The sequence below is a fragment of the Dendroctonus ponderosae genome, unplaced genomic scaffold, assembly GCF_020466585.1.
Source record: "Dendroctonus ponderosae isolate FM_Combo_2020 unplaced genomic scaffold, Dpon_F_20191213v2 Dpon_F_20191213_3, whole genome shotgun sequence".
Taxonomy (NCBI): Eukaryota; Metazoa; Arthropoda; class Insecta; order Coleoptera; family Curculionidae; genus Dendroctonus; species Dendroctonus ponderosae.
In genome coordinates, this window is record NW_026018508.1 from 8,874,643 (window position 1) to 8,895,608 (window position 20,966).

Consider the following 20,966-nt stretch of genomic DNA (forward strand, 5'->3'; position numbering starts at 1 on the left):
ATATACGTTTTGTGACTTCAAGAACTGTACTGATTCTACAATCACTTAAATGCAAATTTTGAATAACTAGACACAGGTATTTTGTATTCAATTTTTGAAATTGCACATTGCTTAGCTACTATTGAAGTCCTGTCTCCGTCCTTTGAGTTCGGTAAACATTTCTCTGGGGTTTAAATTGCAAAATTATATACAGGGCGGCCTAAATTTTTGAGCAAAAACTTTAGCAAGCAATACAGACTGAAACTCCGATCTGTTTTCTTTATAAGCTATATTCAACAAATACGCTTTTGAGAAATCAAGGTCAGTAAAAATCTCAACAATGTATCTATTGTTATTAAACGGTTAGATATATTTCAAAGAAATTTGATGTGGCAACTACAATCGGCGGAGCAAGTTTTGGCCAAAATGAACGCATCTTTTTTAATCAATCTTATTTGAGAATGAAATGTTTGTAAGTGCAAATTATCTGTGTCTTTAACAGCCGCATTGTAGCAAACCTTTAAGTAGGTACTTTCACCATCCTCATCATCATGTAACAGCTATTCTATCCATTGTTGGACATAACCCTCCTCAAGTTGCTTTCACATTATGCGGTCCTCAGCTTGTCGTGACTATAGTTTTCCTGTGGTTTTGTCATATCTGTCGTCTGTCCTGGCCTCCAAACAGTCACCTTCTTTGTCCATCTGTTATCCTGGATTCTTGTTGTGCCCGGCCCGTCGCCACTTCTTATATTCGTTTCTTATTTGGTCTTGTAGTCTCACTCCAAGCATCGCTCTTTCAATTTTTCTTTGACATTGTTTAATATTTTATATTGTTCTAAGTGTTAATCTAAGAAACAGTTGAACTCTGTTTGTAAAAGTTTATCTGAATTATTTCACGATTCACGAGATGCTAGAACGTTGAATGCTGCCAGGTTTGTGCTTCTCAAAGTTAAAACTTCTAAATTTATTTGCAGTTTGCTCATATCGCATGATATTTCATCTGAAGATTTACTAGAAATTTTATGGACATTCCCATTAACTCAAACAAGCATTTTCGTATACAACACGCAATAAATCTTTCTCATTTCTTAAAAAAGTGTATGTGTGTCTCTGAAGCACATTCTGCGTTTGTATTTTACTAATTGTGTCTGGAGTTAGGTTTTAGCAAATCATCTCACATAATTAATACATCGTTAATCTACTTTTAACCAGTGAAATTATAATAATTAATTTGATCAAAACGTCTTAGTAAACTGGGACCGGCAAGGAAAACCCTAGGATGAAACATTCTGGGGTAGTACGGCCACGATAGTGAGTTTTATAAAAATATACATGTTTGATCACCTAAAGATGCTATATCTTTTCAAATAATGTTATCAATTTTAGCGTTATATCATAAAAAATTCCTTTTTATGTTACACATATTTTCTTTTCCTTGCCATATTTATTTACAGCAACACTTTCTGGGCGCTTCAAAATATGTTAAAGTTTGTATATTTCCTATTTGGTTGGGACATTTCGTTTGCAAATACAAGTGAACTCAGGGGCGGATCCAGCGTTCGAGTCAGGGGGGGGGTCAAGTAGTAGAAATTCAGTCTTTTGTTGTCTATGAAAATAGCAAAATTAACGTTAGTCGTTATAAACACAGCACAAGAAAAGGGTCATAACCCCCCTGGATCGGCCCTTGAGTGAACTTGAGTACGGCAAACGATTTTAGTACATAATTTAAGATTATTTTTGTGTATTCTAATTATTTAAATATAACAAACCAAAAATTCATTGCTGCAACTATTTTTATTTTGGCCTTGATTGGAACTTAATCTCATGAAGAAACGAATAGGTATTTCTAGGTTTTTGCGTTGTTTTCGATTTACAAATAATAAATTTAGTTTAACGAGTTTGTTTGTATCAAAGTCCTAGATAAATGTTGCTTATGAATCTTGTGCTTTTTTAGGGAAAACCTTATTCCTACAAGGAGTTGGACGGTAAGATTCAATAAACCATAATATAAAAAAAACATGTACAACCGAGACATTGCAGAATTAGAAATCGCCTCTGTTTTAGTATGGATCCGGAAAGGATCCTAATTGCAATGTTAGCAAACTCACCGCTATAAGACTGTGGTTCGCAAATGCCTCTTAAGTCCAATTTATTAAATTTATTAATATATTTTATTAAGATTAAGGCTAATGAAACGTTGACTGTTAATCGTATTAGTGACCATTGAAAAAGCAACATTCACGAGCATGTCGAGTGTTTCCAATCATGGGCGTGATTTCACAATCTGTGCTGGTGGTCGCTGCCAACGACAACTCAGAAACGATATCGTTCCGATTAACAGCGGCGGATTGATATACGCAATTTAGATGCAGGAAAAGCAACCACTCTTTGGGTAAAAAAACGCGCAGCACGGCACCGAGTACGTGGTGATTGACTGCGAATTGCTCATTATGCGCCACGGTAGATAGTATGACAGATTTAGGGATCATTAAGCCCAGATTAAGACTATTTTGTATACATTTTCTGAAGAGGCCTGCAACATTTAATTTGAACCGTGAATTTTATGAACTCCACTTGATTTTTCCTGCTTAGTTAAAAGAAAAAGCAAAGTGCATTCTTGAGTTTTAAAACCAAGTGGTCAAATCGCTTTGAAATCGTGCAGCTTAAAACTGAACAATGGCGTTTATTATTTTCTATCGCAAGTTGTTTTACATCAATTAAAAATAGTTCATAAAATATTACTTTACCCGCAAGGGTTAACAATTTGCTTAAACTTAGCAATGCAAATAGATTGCCTGAATTACGAGAATCTAATGAAAAATAAAAACTATATTTTAACTTCAATAAGGAAATCGATGTGTTGATGTGAATGATGATTTTTTCGCTGTTTAAGATGTATCATGATATAAGAATATTCGCTCAACCAATCCGCAATTTATGCCATTCAAAGGATTGACGACCAACAACAACTGGGAAGTTGCTGCCAGATTCGCAGCTCTCGCAGCCGAAGAACGGCGAATTTGATTGCCGGAATGCATTTCCAACTTTAATTCTTTAAAAATTTCGATACTTTCTGTTGAGTTTTATAAATATGTGAATTTCCGCATGTTGAATAGTGCATGTCTTCTGTAAATGGTTTATTGAGAGTTTCTTATAAGGGAAGTGATGAGAGCGAAAAGCGAAGACATCACAAATAATAATTCTGGGTTTTGATGTCAAGAAATTTAACAACTATTACAGATGTGAGAATTTTTACAATTTCCTATATCGGTTCATCGGATGATTGATTTTTAGACCGGAGTAACTTCGGAGCCTTCTGTGACCGATCGGATGGTAATCGAATATTAATTTTTTAAATATTCTTGCATGCAGCAACGGCACCAAGCGACACCAGAGAAGAAAAAATATTTCAGAGATTTACAATTAATAACAAGACCCAGGTGGAAAATGTTGATGAAGTTCCAACTGTATGAAATGACAAAATTTAAACAGGCGAACACTGGTAATTGTGAAATGGGAATGTAGCTTATGGGTTGAAAACATATTTTTGCAGTTGTAGATAATAAAAAAGTCAAAAAATTTTGTATACAACACTTTATCATATCACCTCAAATGAATCGTGAAAATGGCCAAAAACCGATTTTTCAGAGTATTGCTGATTTTCTGCCATTGAAACTCTAAAAAAATTCTGGAAAAAGCTGATCTCAGAACTTTGCAAAAATAAAGCGATTGATTCCAGCGCTCTTATGAAGAATGCAGATTGAATGTGGATCTTCTCTTTAGGTCACTATTCCACGACAAATCCAGCTGTTTTATAAAAAGACAAAGTTTCATCAAAATCGAACAAAAGTCCGAGAGCATTTAATGTATTAGGAAAGAGACTATTCCGCTCCATGATTGGAAGTGCTCATATTTGGCTGAAAAATCTGTTTTGTTCACGGCGACCAAAACTAGTTTGAACCAGAAACTTGCCTTTGAAAATATTTACGTGCGAACAGGCACTTTCAACAGTCAACAATAAAAAACCGGAAATCCAACTGCAAACTGATTCTTACAAATGTACGATCAATCAAACAATTATATTATCACGTTATTTCTGTAGTTTGCTGCCTTCGGAAAGTGGTAAAAGCCTCAATATCGCTTGAATTTTGGTTTGGTACGGGAATGAAGAAAATGTGTTTCCAGTCCTTTGCTGATTGGCGACATATACAGGATGATTTGGTGCCAATAAGGCAAGTGCGCTAGATTATCCATTATCTGCCAACTGAAAGATTAAAGTTTTCAATTCGGAGTGGATATTTATTGTTTGTGTAGTGTGAGTTTTCTTGGGGGAGGTTCAATGGGTACAAAATGGAAGATGGGGCGCCAGCTTCCAGTAACCTGGTAAATATGCTTTCTAATCTATAAATCCTTTAGCTTGAACTGAGTTTAGTTTTTCGAGGAGCAATTGAAGTTGATGGCATTTTTTATTTTCCTTTATTTCCTCTGTTGACTTTTTGAAAAAGTTTGAGTACTATTAAAGAATGTTTTCTTTTTTATCCAGGTGGTACGATGCAGTTTTTGCTAAGTTTAGAATTAGTTAGCTCTCTGGTTACCATGTAGATGTAGAGCTGTTAGTCCCATATTATTGACTTGTATTTTATCATATAGCTGATGTGTTTATTGGACAAAGAACGACGAAGGATGTTCTGGATTCTGAATTGAGTTTTGATAATTTTCGCATTTTCCTTTTGTAAAATTAAGTTAACCTCAGATATTATACGTTAACGAATGAGGTTCTCACTCTCTTGTCTCTCTTGTGATGCATACAACTATTAACTTTCTGTTGTGAACTATACTTTTTATGTCTTGGCAGGCAATTTGCATCATTTACAGGTCTTTTTCTTCTTAAAATTACACACTAAATTAAACTGCTCTTAAATTCTTAATTGCATTTTTCAAATTAAAAATGTTTTCAATCAATTTTCAAAAATGACTTGCGATGTTTTCTAAAGATCGTTATGTTGTGAAATACACTTTATATTTATAATTATGTATGTATATTGGAACATTCAGGGTTCTATATCTCTCAAAGCGTTGCAAATATTGATTTTTTCAAGAGAGCTGAATTTTTTGTTTTCAAATCTTACGAACAGTTGCGGAGTTATGCGAAACTAGGTGTGCAAATAATGTGGGTGGCAGTTTAAGCTTCTAACTTAAAATTCCATTTTCTCCAAAACTATACCCGCAAAAAAAACTTGTAGCAAAATAGCGTGTTTTCAGGAACAACTAACGCTTCAGGTCATTGCAAATTTAAACTCTAATTTAAACTTTTAAATTTGGAATTGGAAATAGCCAAATGAATAAAGTAGCAAACAAAATAAGAATAAGTAGCAAACAAAATACAATATATAGAGCTGTATCCACATTCTTATTCTTCTGTTGTAAGGTCGTGCCAACAGATGAAATGAAAAAATTAACACCCCTGATCAGTTTTCAGCTGCGCGATTTCAAAACGATTATGACATTAAATCTTAAAACTCAAGGATGTAATTTATTTCTTCTATTAAATAAAACTGGAGATACTGAGGAGTAGGTTAGTCCGTCAAATAGATCAATAAATTGCCAAAATCTGCTACGAAAAATACTTTCCAAAAATAATATTTGAAGAAGTTAAATCTGTGGCTAACAGGGGAGTTCAAATCGGTTTCCTGACACTTAAGTGCAAAGTTAAACGAAAACAGATTATTAATTTGGGAATAAATCATCTAGTAAAATTTACTAATTGAAGTTTGCGTACTTCAGAATTTTTCTCAGAAACGACTAAACCTAAGACATTAGTATAAACTTCCCTACGTGATGCCCATTTAAAATTCTATTAATCAAATACCGGTACTTATTCGCTTGTGATGCAAAGCAGAATCGTTTGTTCACAGAGACCTTGTCGCGTATCTCGCCGTGCCCAATAAAGTACTCACTTTTCCGTTGACAGACCTGCTAAAAAAATTCCAATTCCCCGTCCTGAGCAATTAAAAGCCAGTGCCAGGTTTAACAAAGGTTTGCTAATTAATTGATATACCGATTTGGTAGCAATCAGGTTTGCAAACGACGAGAGCTTTATGGAAAAAGTTTAAAATGCCAATCAGAATGTTAATTTCCTTAGCAGTGTTTGCACCGTGATTTCAACATTTTGTTTTAAACCGATTCTTTTAATATTGTTTATTAGACTTTACGTTATTTTTATAGTACCCCTAAAATACATTGATATAATAAAACACTTACATGCAAATATGTAAAAGACTAAAATAAATTATGGACAATTCTAGCAGCAAGGTAATTATGTTCGATTTATTCTATAATTTCCTAACGACCCAGTAGGTACATAGAAAATTTGTTGGAGCTGCAGAATCAGTATCGCTCTCTGGTAAATTCTCATGATCTCAGACGCAGCTTAATAGGCTTTGGCGGTGTGATTCGTGCAATACCAATTTTCTTAAATTACTGATTCGAAGGCATCACTTATGGTTTAATGGTGCTTATTTATTATGACTTAACGCTTCTGGATGTCCAATCATGTAAATTTGAATTACTCGTATGGAAATCGTTAGATTTTTATACAATTATTTTATATCTGCATGGAAAGTTTAAAATACTAGTGTTGTGCCGACTTTTGTCAAATAATGAAAACAAACACATGTGCTTACCTAGATGCATTATTGTGGTGATATATGGGTTCCTTCCTCTAGTACTTAAAGAGGAGCAGTTCCATGTCTGTCCAGCCAACTGATTTTGGCACTCCTTAACACCACTATCTAGCCCCAATAAAATAGCCGATTAAAGTAACAGCTTGCATTTTATTTCACTATTTTGCTAACACGGTTTATGTAATTTAATAATACCATTTAATTGAAGTAAATTTATTTTGATGGCTTATACGGCGGGATTCAAAATTGAGGCCATTGGTTTTAAGGGTACAAGATAGGCCAAAGATATTAACATCTGAAATTCGAATTTCAACTTTATTACTAAGCATTATAAGTATTAGTTTGAAATGGGCTGATGTGTGATTGGTAACCTATTAAAATATTTCAGTATTGGAAGCATTGGAGCACGGTTTTTACATTAAAAAACGAACGGAATAATACACGTCTGGTGTAGAATAGTGTGCGGAAGAGTAATAGGATAAACTTACTTTGAACAGCCTCTAACTGGATAACTATACAGGCTGCTCGACTCATGCTCTATTTGATACTTGCGTTAGATTGTGGTCTACTAGGGTTTCAATTTGGTCTGTTACTTTTAGGTGGTTTTTCACGTGTTCGCTTACCTTCTGATTTTCGCTCTGACCCCAGTCTTTCCAATGAGGGGTTGCCCTTGGCAGTTTGTCCAAAATTTGTGATTTTGTGGCCAGACGTGCGTCCGTTTTCAGATCTTTGATAATGGAGGCGATTTTTTAGAGAGTCGCCCATTGTATTCGTACTAGTCGCTAATAAACCTCCTCCATTTCCAAGACGTATATTCTCTGCTCATAGTTTTCTTTTAGAGTTTAGGTTTTGAAGCCGAACATAGTACTTAATAATAAAGATGAGAGTTTATTATTAAGTACTATGTAGTTATTATTATTAGTATTAATAAGTACTCGTTTACTTATATCATAAAGATGAGAGTCAAAAAAAAACTGAATTAACCTGAAATGGAAAGGATTAAATATTTACTATTAGATACGAATTTGGGGGCTGTCGTAGTGAAGGGCAAACAAATATGACCAATTAAAATAAAAGCTAGCGTTTACCACCTTCATTTTGCATATTTGTAAGCAAAATCTCAAAAGAAGCCTCTGCACTTAACGGAGCTGCTTATTATTTTTGTCTAATGGAATAGCCACAAACAGAAACACATTTATCGTCTGTGGATTTTGCCGACGCTCCTCGACACTCGATGAAAAGGCGCAATTATATCAAAGCACCAAACTGTTGTACTTCTGGGCTCAAAAGTATCGTTTTACTTTACCTATAAATATTACGTATGTGTGTATTTCTGTTGTCTAGTATTTAAATTTAATCTAATGTTTTTAATTTGCAATTTTTTATATCGCTCGTTACTATTAAAAGTTGTTGGATGCCGCCCAACCTCGCCCACCAATAGCGCCGCCACTTCCAAACTAATATTTGTATATAAGAAATCGCTTATTTAACTGACCCTTTTTTAGATTATACGTTAACCTCTGGACTCTTTCTGTAAAAATAGATTTAAAAATGTTGACCTAATCTGATGAAACTTTACCATAGGTACGTTTTCAGCTTAGTAAATTCTTTTAGATTGACCATTAAGAATAGTGGACCTAAAGGATAAAATTAATCTATATCAATTAAGAAACCAGAAAAAATTAGTGACTCCAATTTAAATACTCTCAACATTAAAGGGTTCAACACGGTTTTAGGATCTCATTTGAACAGATCTCTTGTATTCACTTAATGGGCCTATTAATATCATGAATATATCAGCTTACTTGCTGTTGAAGCTATTTATTTTTTAGATATCGTTCCAAATACTTGCTTTACGGCACCCACAACAGCCTCAACTATCGGCTTTCCCGTGTGGAATTCGACATTTTCTATAAATATATGTAAGAACAAATTCTATATAATTTAGATCGGTCTCTCGTAAATTTTGCATTCAAATTTATTATTATAAAAATACAATATAATCAATTTCGAAGATCAGTAGCGTCATGCTTGATACATAGCTGACATACCACGGTATCTCTGAAGGAATACCGTCGACGGATTAAAACAGAATCAACGTGGGAACCCAGACAATCATGCGAACAAATCATTTAGCTGTCCAATCTAATTAAAAAAGTTCGAGGTGAGTATTAGATGATGACGATAGAAGTGAAATGTGTACTAAAATGGTTTTGCACATTTTCTGAGCAATAATTCCGGATCAGATGTATTTTTGATTTACATTGAAAAAGTGGAAGCACATTTTTATTCTTGCTATATGGTGGCATAAATAAAGCCAGTAATTAAAGGATAATTTATTCCGCTATTAGCAAATTGGATTGCATGACTAATATTTCTAAAACTATTATCCCTGCGTTCCTTTTTTTTTAATGCCGATAAACAATAGATTACTGCGACTTTCTGGGAGGTAACTTTTCATGTGCAACTTTTGAGCACGCGTTTTGTGAAGGGAAATCTTTGGAATTATTACGTCATATTGCAGAATACCATCCAATTTTGGGTTAGTGCTCAACTGAAGCACTAGTTGACCGCATACTCGGTTCAATTACCGAATTTGAAAGGATTGTTCTGACTAGGTCAGAGTCAGCTTTTAGCAATATCTTCAACTCAATTTGTCGGCCTCTTCTTTTTCTTATTTTACGACAATGTCTTGGTTTTTTCAAAGCTGCAGCCTAAGTTGTGACTTCGATGCCCAGCTTTCGAACCATCGTTTGGGGGTCTACGGTTAGTTGCCTTCATCTCTTTTGCAATTTTTGGTTGTCGATTATCATCTATTATGTCGACTTGGTCCCTCCATGCTCATCTTCTCATTCTGGACAATCTTTAATTGATCTTAGCGTCTTCCTTTCGGTTGGTCTTAACAGTTGATTAGTAGCGGCTGTTTCTCTCCTTATCATCAGATTATTATAATTAATAGGCACATTTTACTAAAACCTTATTGTGTGTGTGTGTAAAACCTGTGCTTATTCAGTAGAGGCTGCAATCATCGCTTTATTAATCATATTTTGGCATATGAAAACGGACAGAGCTTATTTTTTAGTCTTTGCAACATAATTCTAATGGAAAACATCTCTGCAATTTACAAATAGAGAATGATTAATAATACCAATAATTGTATTCATTATTTAAAAAAGAACAGCATTTTCCACATTTTTATACCAATATATGGCTTATATTGAGCAGCTCCCTCAATCTTGCGTAATCCACATCAGTTCCACGATTCTGTTGCTACAATAATATTCCTACTCGAGCTAGACATAATATTAAATTAGGATTATGTTTCAGCTTATGATTTCTGCTAAGATCAGCACAATTTAGGAGTAAATACAGTAACATCAGGAACGCTTTTATTGTTGCAAACCAGTAAAATATTAGGTTTAAACAATGGTTCTTTAAAAATTAAGTATTCGAGAGAATTTGGCTGTCCATCGGAGGGTAAACCACAAATTATTGGGGTCATTTTCATTATTATGAAAATTTACCTTTATAATGCTGTCTCTTAGTACGGCAAAAAAGAATCAATGTTGCGTGGTAGTATACTAAGTTAGTGATATTTTGCTCAAGCTTCGGATTGGCCACACAAAATGAACTAAATTACCTCTAAATATTTTTGTCTATCCATTTTGCATAATGAATGATAAATAAAATGTTGAAAATTTTATCCGTTTTACATGCAGCCTCACTGTATGTTACAGAATCACTATATCCCACTATCAGTTTTCAGTGTAGTGTTTATAGTGTTATTCGATTAAATAACAGAAGCTTTGATAGTTTTGAATTTAAAATATTTTTAACACCATTCAGTTTTTCAATTTGTTTCATGCTTAATCGGGTATGCACTTTGTTGCAACATTGTGAAATATGATTATTGTATCCAAATTCAGCATGATATCTTACTTGCGATGAGAAGATCTAAACAAAATACAAGCATGCCGCATTTTTACAAAAAATCTACCAGCATATTTTATAATAATTGGAGTTTTACTTATCACATTTATCAGCTTTAGATATTAAAGCTTTATGTTTATTCGCTTTCAGAATATCTGCTGCTGGCAATAAGCACATTGTTAAAATTTTCAGTCAATTGGTTCCAAAACTTTCATCAATTTGACAGCGTACGCGTGTTTCTTCACCATATAAATGAAACACTATTCCTTTCTGTTCTAATATGGATTTTTCATATTTCAGTTGCCTCAGATATTACATAGTTTCAAACATTAATAGTGTATAATACATTTACAAAAGTATCCTTTATTATTCCAATGGTGCAACTTTATTTAAATCAGCATGCTTGAATAATTTATTGCCTTTGATTTGATTTACAGTGCTTTCCTTTAAATCATTTGTTTTCACAATAATAAAAACATTGCACAGGGAGTGGAAGTCTATTTATAAAGCAAACTCGGTCACTTATAGCAACAGTTTTTAATTTACAGAGAAGTCCTAAGTCAAGTGAAAATAATTATTCACTATCACACATTATTTATATAAAAGGAACTGAACGGGATATATCATTAATCAGGTCGTGTATGGGTTCATCGTTTTAACAAGGAAGCAAATATGTATTCAAAATAAATCAGAAATATTTGTTTCGAGCGCAACAGAATACATTTAAAATTATGTCATGATTAACTATTTAATAATTCATATTTGACTCAAGTTAATTTGTTAATACCAGTAAATGAAGCGTTATGTGTATAAATTAATCTCGGTTTGAGCAATACTTACTGCAATATACGAAAGTCTGGAAACTTTGAATGATTCTTTGGGCTCGCCAAGTAATTCATTTGCAGTTTATGTTGTGTTACGACGCGCGATTTAAAATTATAAAGCATGTTTTTGTGTGATATTTTCTTGTGGAGATACTTGAAATCCTATTAACAAAAAAGAAACTTACCGAAAAATCAAGAAAAATACATAGACTACCAACTGAAAATAATTTAGAATACATCTTAACCCCATACTTTCACACTTGTGTATACACTCAACAGAAATGCTCAATTCTTCTAGACTTCAATTTTGTTAAAAAATATAAATGATTAGCAGAATCATCCGAATTCCTTAGTGCGAAAAAGGTTTTAACGAATCGTGGTGATATTTTTTAAAGATCATAATAAATTAGCTATGGATAAAACCACAAACTCCGAAATATGAAGTTTTTGTCTTCGGTACTCGAAAATATACAGTCGGGACTAGAAAACCGTGCCCTGATAAGACCTGGATCATCAAAGACACGAGATTATGGAATCGGTGTTGGCGGCGTGCTTTGAAGAAGACCGATTCAATCTCAGGCACGTGGCTGAGATAATATTATGCTTTTGTGGGGGGAGTAGTAGTTAGAGTAGGGAGAAATTCCAATCAAAATTGTCTTAAAACTATGTAAGTATTTGGTTTGTATGCTCACCTGAAAAAACGCAAATGTAATGAAATTCCAATTAAAACCTTTCGGAAATAGTAGAGTTCGGAGTAACCCGATCTCCAATTTACTATTTTTTTATTTTTATTTTATTATATTTTTTCCTGGCCGAAAAAAGAAATATCAAATCGCTTCTTATAACATTACCTTATTGGGTTTAATTTGAATTTATAATCAGTTTTCAACGTGTTATCTAGTTTCTGAAAGAGTGTTAAATCGCTGATGCTCAACTATGTTAACTTGCTAACTAGCGTCACTTGAAAGAACAGAACTAAAGTTCTAAATCTATCACCATGGCATTTTTTAAATATTGTCATTATTCGTGTTTTTTTAAGTAGTTCAACAGACGATTTGAAATTTGTCCTATTACACTCCAAACAAACCTTTCTTATTTGTTTTGAATACATATTTGTCTCCCTGTTAAATGGCTGAACTCACAAACGATGTGATTAATGGCATCTCCCGTTACAGTTCCTTCTAAATAAATAATACATGATAGTAAATAATTATATTCACTTATTTAGGACTTCTCGGTAAACTGGAAAACTGTTATTAGAAGTGACCGAGTTTGCTTTACAAATAGACTAATTAATTTGTCTCATATATAACTCAACATTCCGCTCCTTGCTGATTTCTTATGAATGTGAAAGCAAATGGTTTAAAGGAAAATCGTATATTTTGATTTATTTTCCTGACAGCTTGTAATTGTTATTATGTTTTTTCATTCCTGGGTTTCAGTCAAAATGTGAAATACACTTGTGAAATTTACAATTAAAATATGTGGTACAAAAACTATAATTTACAAAGCGTTAAAACATTGATTAGTTCTTAAGGAAAGAAAATAGTTTTTCTTGGGAGAGCAAATCATTTGAGAAACTTAACCCATTATTGGGAAACATTAGATTCTTTTTAGGCTTGGCTGTCTTGAAACCTCATATTTGTTTGAATTATTGTCTACTAGGAGGAAAAAGGAAAATGTCTAATAAAGGAAAATCGTAAAAAAATCATTTAAGCAAATCATCAATAGCTACCATTTATTTTACTAGCCTAGTGTGTGATTTTGTCGCAATTCTAGCTGAATTATTTTTAAATTTAGCGTTTATGTGTCCGTTACTCTCACACATGTGGTACCGATATGCACGTAACTACCTTCTCAATCATAATACATCTTTTTAAAATGGAGAGCTTTTCCAATGTTAATTATGGAAATTCTTAAATAGCTGCCGTAATTTTTGTGGCCGGAGTATACGCTTCTTCAACGTCAACTACAAGTTGCTGTTGATTTTTAACCATTTTAATGTGATAAAGTGGATATGAGTTAAGTTTGCTTATTCGGATCGAACAATACTCAATAGAAGAGTATTGTAAGCGCTTAGAAGATTTTAGCATTTTTATTATATATAACTAATTGTTTTTTTATTCTTTTGACCTTATTTTGTTGTGTTATTGTAATCCGACTAAAATAATGAAATAACGAATTTTTACTGTTATTATATGCAACACAACCTCAACATTTACTGTGGAAACATCTAAATATCCAGTCAAGTTCACGGAGACAGATTCTTGAATCATATGTTTATTTTAATATATTATTATATTAACCACTAAGTATTAGGCCAAAAGTATATTTGAACCTGAGAGTTGGAAAAGAAGCAGGGATAGGAGTTTTTGAGATAAGTAAATTTAATTCAGTTTTGATACATAAATTCGATAGTAATTACTATAGAATTATTTTCTGAGACAGAATTTACGTGTGAGTAACATCAGTATTTGGAGGTATAGCACAAAGGAGGATTCAATCGCAAGATGTTCTAATACATTATAAAAACATGTTCTTCAAGAACTTTCTTTTTTTAAGAATAGGAATATATTCAATAAACTGTAATAGCATGATGAAACAGTATCACAAAATGCTATTTTGTAAAGTCGCGTAAATGTAAAGTTTTTTAAATGTGAAATAATTTTCTTTAAAAACCATGTTTATTCCTCTACTTCAATTTATATCTCCAATGTTAATCTTCAATTAAATAATTTAACTTGAAATTTGTTGGATTTAGGCAACTTCTATTAATTAATATTCAATTTTTCTTCTTGTAATTCATACAAAGGAATATTGGTTGTCATTACACATAAGTTTGAATGTAAAAACGAAGGCTTTGCCAGAAATTCTTACTGAAGAACAAATAGCAAGCTGCTCATTAGTCGCCAATGTATTGTTCATCAATTGAAATAATTTAAATTCTTTAAAAAGTTCAATCACTAATGAAACAGGCGTTTAACTGAAATTACTCTTTAAAACGGTTTAAGCCCATAGTTAGAAAATAACCATTCCCAGTGGCATTTTTATTTAATGACCGTCATTTAGTCATTTAAGTAAATCGGTGCTTGTTTGCTATTTTAAGCAAATCGATACTTGTATACAGGGTGTTTCAAAATCCGGCTCAATCTAAGTTTAAAAAAAAATGTAAATACAAATTTAGAAGATTAGAGTACGCCAAAGCGTATACATCAAAAAATGCATTGTTATTTACATAATTTGCTTCGGAACTCAATTTCAAAATCTATATTTTCAAACATTCATCTTTTTATACAATTGTCTCTTAGCTTTACCTTATATCGTTTTGTGAACCGCATGTTTAAGTGAAACTGAGCGGATTGAAATAGTAATAGTAATAGTAAGGATATGGGATTTTGGACGCGGAGTACAAATATATCTCCATGAAACATTTCTTGAGAAATAATGGATTGGTCGCAGGGATTGAATGACCATCTCGGTTTCCCGATTTGAACCCAGTTGACTTGCTTCTGTGGGGTAATATCAAAAATACCGTTTGGAAAAATAGGCCACAAAATATTGACGAATTGCAAAACAGAATGAGTCACGAAATTGCCGATGTTCAGCAACTTCATTACTGTCAAGGGGTCAAAGGCGCACCTTGATCATTTTTCAAAATAAAATTTCTATTTAATGCTGGAAATCAAAATAATTTTTAAATTCTGTCTATTTGTCTTTCACTATTTTTGTTCAGAATGTTGAACCGAATTCAATTATTGACTCACCTACAGGGTGTTCCATTTAAGATAACGGAACTTCGCTTTGTCGTAGCTTTTTGAGTGAACCTGTGATGTAAATAGACTGGAGAGAATTGTTATTAACTGAACTAAAATTGTCGTATTAATCATCTTGTTGCAACTGTCTTGGTTTATGAAATATTCCACCGTTTCCATACATAAAAGCGACTCTGTATGTACAATAGCAAAAAGGTAAAAATCAATAGTCTAGCATTCTAAATGCAACAAATAAATGTCACAAGCAAAAATATGGTACTTTTAAATAATTATTATCAATCCAATAAGGGAATACTTTTGAATCAGAAAGGGAATTTAAGGTGTATTAATCACTACTACGTCTTAGTAACATGCAATGGTGGAACTGTCTGATGATAATTAATTGGTTGACATCGATTTGCAACTGAAAAACCTTGATCGGCAATTAGCGAGAGTTTGTTTTTGTTCAGTTGAGTGAGTGCTAACGTGCTTAATTTTTAATGAGACGACGACACCGCTCTGCAAAAACGTTCTCAGAAAAGCGAATATGGCGTTGAATGCTTACAATTATCGAATGCGGAATGCAAACTTTTAGTTTCACGCTGTAATCAATTAAAAATATTTTCTTTACACAGGGTGAGTCAAAATAGGCGTTATTCCTCTCGGGGTGTTAAAAAAGGTAAAAATAATTAACAAAATAATTATTATTAAATACTGAGGTCTTTCGCAAGAACGAGAGCAACGTTTTCCAAGATAATCGGCCTCACTAATATTATGTAAATGCCTGTTGCTTCTTAAAAATAAAAAGCTCAAGTAACCATAGAAAAACACCGAAAGTGAATGAAATAGGTTATGGTGTCAACGGAAGCTGCAATCGGATTCGTTAAATGTAGGTATTCACTTTTTCGAAATGTCAATATTGTCAACAAGAAATTGTTCTTGTTGTTGTAAAGGTGTATAATTGTCATCATAACCTCAAGTTGATGTCAGCATTGCTGCGCTTAGCTTCAAACAAGTTTGTGCCCCCGTAATCATGGTATTGTGCACTCTTCTCGACCAGCTTCTTGTATTCGGTTAATTAACTCGTGCTCAATTTGCACCGGTGTTCCGTAAACGTAATATTTACTGTGTCTTGTCCTGTGTATCATACATACGTGGTAGAGTTGTAGTCCTTCCTCGGAAATTATCCGTTGCTAAGTCGATGCTTGTGATGTTGATATGCTTCGAGAAAAAAGGAAACATTTTCAATATAGTAACTGTAGAACCCACAAGATCACAAATAAATACATAAATGACCAATGAAAATGAACACCCGGAAAGTGAGAAAATGAACACCCGGAAAGTTGAGAGAAAAACGTCGATAGAAACATGCGATAGCATTACTTAAATCAGTTCTAAAGAATATCATCGATAACTACATACGAGAGGAAACAAGGATAGAAGAAACAGGCACGGATGAGGAACAATATTCATAAATTAAGACAAGCAAGAAGAACGAATCGAAATAGAAAAGTTAAAAAACGCAACGAAATACATCAAAAGATTGAAAGGGAAATGAAGAAAGCGAAAGAAACCTTACCTCACAGCAAATGTGACTAAATCAAAGAACTCCACCAAAAAACACTCCTTCAACTTGCATAGGACAATAAAGAACGCAGCAGGGACCCTAAAAGAACAGCACCATGAAATCACAAGATGCAGAAGAAATGCAAAACCAATAACAGACATTAGTGGTAAACTTCGGAGATGATAGGTGCGGAAGAAATGTTTAAAGAATACTAACGAGCCTACAATAGACCAACCAAGGAAGATATCAAAGAGGTATCGAATAGGTACATAGGAAGAAATTAATCAGGCAGCAATACAGTGGAAGAACAGGAAGTCAAACGGGGACGAAGATATATCAGACGAAAATGATAAGGTACCATACCAGAGTTACACCGCAAGACTGGTTAACATCTACATCGTATTATTATTCGATTCTTAGAAAGCCCAGCTTAAGAGATGCAAGAAACACAGAATCATCAGCCGAATGAGACATAATCATTTAAGAAAACATACAGGTTACACGCACTTTGGCCATCCAAAGAGACTAGGCACAAAATAAGTTCTCTTCGTTATGCAAGTACCAAATGTAATCGCCAACGTCCTTGGTTCAAGAAGGTATCTCCCAGAAAGAACACAAATAAAAGTTATTCAACTTCAATAACGATGATCCACAAATCTCCGTTGACCAGGAAATACAAAATCTAAATTTTTGCATACAATGGAAATTACAATCTAGGAAAAAGGAAACTTGCACAACTTTCTAAACAAGATCAATTCTTTTGTTGTTTGCTTGGGGAAAGGTGTCCTTACAATATTCTCCTCTAAACTTCTCCCCTACTGATGTTCTGAAAAACGTCCACACCGCGTTCCCTTACAATACCTGTCTTTCTTTCCCAACATAAAAATTAATTTCATTTCATTTACTCGAGAACCAGCTATCCCAACTTTAAGTATGGGTCAGTACTTCTAAAATCACTATCGATGCCAATCGATGGGTGTTCATCATCAATCAAGTCAACATCAGATATAATCGACAGGACGCACTTGTTCGTTCCAGTTTTCTTCATATTATCCACTTCCTAGTGTTGAATTAGGTTTAAGTTTTTCTTTACTGCATTGAAGAGTAGACTAAGCGACCATAAAACTAAGGTAAAAATCATGTAACATTTTTCAGTTTGTCGTACGTTAGGTAGAGTGTTATCATGGACTTTTAGAAATTTCTTGATTATAATGAAATTGGTGTAATTTGATAAAAACAAATTCTCAGATATGATTTTGGAAAAAATTGCCTACGTCTGTCGGGTTTAGTTTCTGCGTTCCTTCTTCGTAAGCTACTCAAATATTATATTCGAATATTGGCGATTTTGGATAGTAAATGGTAATTTTTTCTACTTGAAAGCGTTCTCCTGAAGCCAATTTATTTTTCTGCAACAAAATTAGAGTCCTTCGAAAGTCTAAACTGCAACTTAAAAAAAATGCAAATTACTTTTCATTGGCCTGCACATTTCACACTTCAAGGAAGTAGTAATTTTTTTAAATATTCATCAGCACGGTTAACTTAGTCATATTAAAGTACATGCTTAGATTTATATGCAGTCCAAGTGTTCCTGCAAAGCTCCTAATACTAGAAGGCAGATTGAGAAGAGTCTTATAGAGTCTTGTCAAGTGTTACTCGGCGTAACGCCAGCTCTGTTTAATCAATGTGATGGTAATTAGAGAGTTAGAGCCCTTGCTTTGTCGGCTCTATGACTTCTTTGAATTCAATTTTATTACACGTTTTATGATAGCTAATAGGTTTTACTGCAGATGTTATTTTTCATACAAATACAACACATTACAACATTATAATGATGTACACTTTGACTCTTACTATTATCATATAATACTTGAGTCTCTGTTGATCCGATAGGGATAATTTAACATTAGATAAATTAATATCAGTGTGCGAATTGACTAATCAAATAGGCACAGGTAAGAACTTTCAGAAGAAAGTGAGCAAAAACGTACTCTACAGTAAATTATCCAGTTTTGAACGCGCTTGCGCTGTTATTGTGTCAGAAAAATTTTTCTACTCGTGGAAGTAAACCTTTTTCAAAAATCATGCTGCATAACATTAAGAAATATAGGATAATGTTTAGAATGTGCATTAGGCTACCGTGAAACATTACAACTTTGTCAAAAGTCTACAACTTTGAACACTGCATGTGCGGTAAAAGTAAAGTAAAACGTGAAATATTTTTAATTGCTCTATATTTATAAATATATTTTGTGGATTTTGTGGACAAAGTAGGCACAATTATTCATTGTCAATTTGGTATAGATTGTTTATGGTTGAGCAAAGCTAGAAAACTTTATTATAGCATGACGGAAAGAGGATTATTCTCTAATATCAATTCACATTAATGTGATTCTTTATTTACATTAACACATTAATGTCCGTCCTTTTTGGACACCTTTGAAAAGGTGTTTGCGTCTAATTTAAATTCAATAAAATAAAAAATACATAATATAACAAAGAAGGGCTGTATGTCGACTAACGATAATTTTTCTAATTTCATAGACAACAAAATACTTTTTCACTCTTTCAACAGAAGAATTTCGACTACATGACCCCCCCTGACTTCAAAGCTGGATCGGCGGCTGCTCAATGTATGATAATCAAATTTCGCCTTCCGGGTGAAAACTACTAAAATTTCCTCACTCATGTTGTTATGACTGAATAGAATTATGAATTCTCTATTCAGCGATGCCAAAACAAATTCTGTGGCTCGAATGGTTCTTGAGAAACTTCTAAAAAAGCCGCGTCATGTTTGAGTCGACTTTGCAAGTCAAAAAAAACACACAAATCTAAAACTTATTGAAATAAATACTTTTTTGAGAAAACTGCCTACATTTCCTTATTGATGGTTCACTTTCTTAAAAAGCCAGTTAGTTGTCTCTGGAGTCTCTGGAATGATGTAAAAATGAGCGTTTCTGCTCATTTTGCTTCCGAGAAATGAGCAAAAACGGGATGAAAAACATGAAATGTTGGCAAAATTTAGCAACTAAGTGTCTGATATTCAAATTTCGCATTTTGAGCAAATAAAAACAACTTATTATAAGCCTGACTTCATGGTTGTATATGCGCTTTTCATACAAAATTTGCAGGTACAGGGATTTTCCAAACAGAAAATGTATATAAAACTATGCGAATTTCGAAATGTTTTATTTGTAAGGTTGAGCTATACTATAAATATGAGAGATAAGCCAACTTGTTCCAAAGTTTTATTTATAAATTAGCTTCATTGTTTTATTGATACTTAGTTTTTATTTGTATGGCAAAACATGTTGTACTCAACTATGCGCTTTGGTGTCCGCTGGTAATTGTACAAGCAAAATTACTATTGTTTCTTATCAGCGGACGTGTTATAAACAGAGCGTACTGACTGCAACTAGATTATTATTCACTTAAAACAGGGCAAGCTTAAGTTTCCATCGAGCTTCTTTCAAATAATACACGCGTGTATTAGTTCGGAACATTATAGTTCACATCCACATTAACTGGGTCTTATCTACATGTGAAATATCATAGGACTGACTACCTAATGCAGGCCATTAAAGTAACTCAATTAAATTGATCGTTCTTGACCAGAAATTAGGTAAGACATACATGCGATGATTAAGTGTGCTTTAATAAAATTTGCTTCGTTGCTTGTGAATTAATAATTTATGAGCATTTATAAATACATCAAACTATGAAGATCTGTATTTGCAAGTTGATAGGTTAAACTTAAATTAAAGCTGTCTTGGAGTCTGTGAAGATGTTCAGCTTCTTCACATTGGTTTCTAGTCCAATTCACCTTATCATTTTTTATTTTGTTTCTTATGATTCGGTTATACTCTTTATATCTATATATATTGTCACGTGGATTGCCGAGTATCAAATTCTTTCTTCTGGTTACAACTTTTATTCCACTCGGTACAACTTTAACTACGGAACAGGAACAAACTAACTTCAAAGTTACCGTCAACTTCACTAACAATAACAATAACACACGGAAAACACGCGTTTCCGGCTCCCGGAGTTTAACTTCTTCTGCACTTGGCCGCTCCTGTCACTTTTACTCTCCCGGTCTGGTTCTCGTCGTCGCTTATATCCTTTTCTCCAGGTATTCCAGATAGTTCTAGAAATCTCCAGAACAGGTGCGAAACTTCCCGCTTGTCAGTGTCATATTTGACAGTAAATGGGGCCCAAATGGGGCTCCCATT

General features: G+C 33.5%; 1 protein-coding gene and 1 long non-coding RNA gene across 3 annotated transcripts in view; one reads left to right on the top strand and one right to left on the bottom strand.

The window, feature by feature from the left end:
* The window catches only part of LOC125503810, a 43,986-nt gene that overhangs the window by 22,603 nt on the left and 417 nt on the right, over nucleotides 1–20,966 (bottom strand). Inside the window, exons 2-5 of one of the 2 annotated variants that reach the window (XR_007281078.1) lie at nucleotides 7,288–7,648; nucleotides 7,153–7,232; nucleotides 6,665–6,772; nucleotides 1,736–4,245 (exon numbers count right to left, since the gene is read on the bottom strand). This is a non-coding gene — a long non-coding RNA (uncharacterized LOC125503810). Of the gene's footprint in view, nucleotides 1–1,735; nucleotides 4,246–6,664; nucleotides 6,773–7,152; nucleotides 7,233–7,287; nucleotides 7,649–20,966 lie in introns of those variants that run through there. The other variant, XR_007281077.1, reaches the window with a different exon arrangement.
* LOC109545717 (phosphatidate cytidylyltransferase, photoreceptor-specific) overlaps nucleotides 20,127–20,966 on the top strand; it is a 3,357-nt gene continuing 2,517 nt past the window's right edge. The window contains exon 1 of the mRNA XM_019916561.2: nucleotides 20,127–20,356. The gene's annotated coding sequence lies outside the window, so the exon portion shown is untranslated. The remainder of the gene's footprint in view (nucleotides 20,357–20,966) is intronic.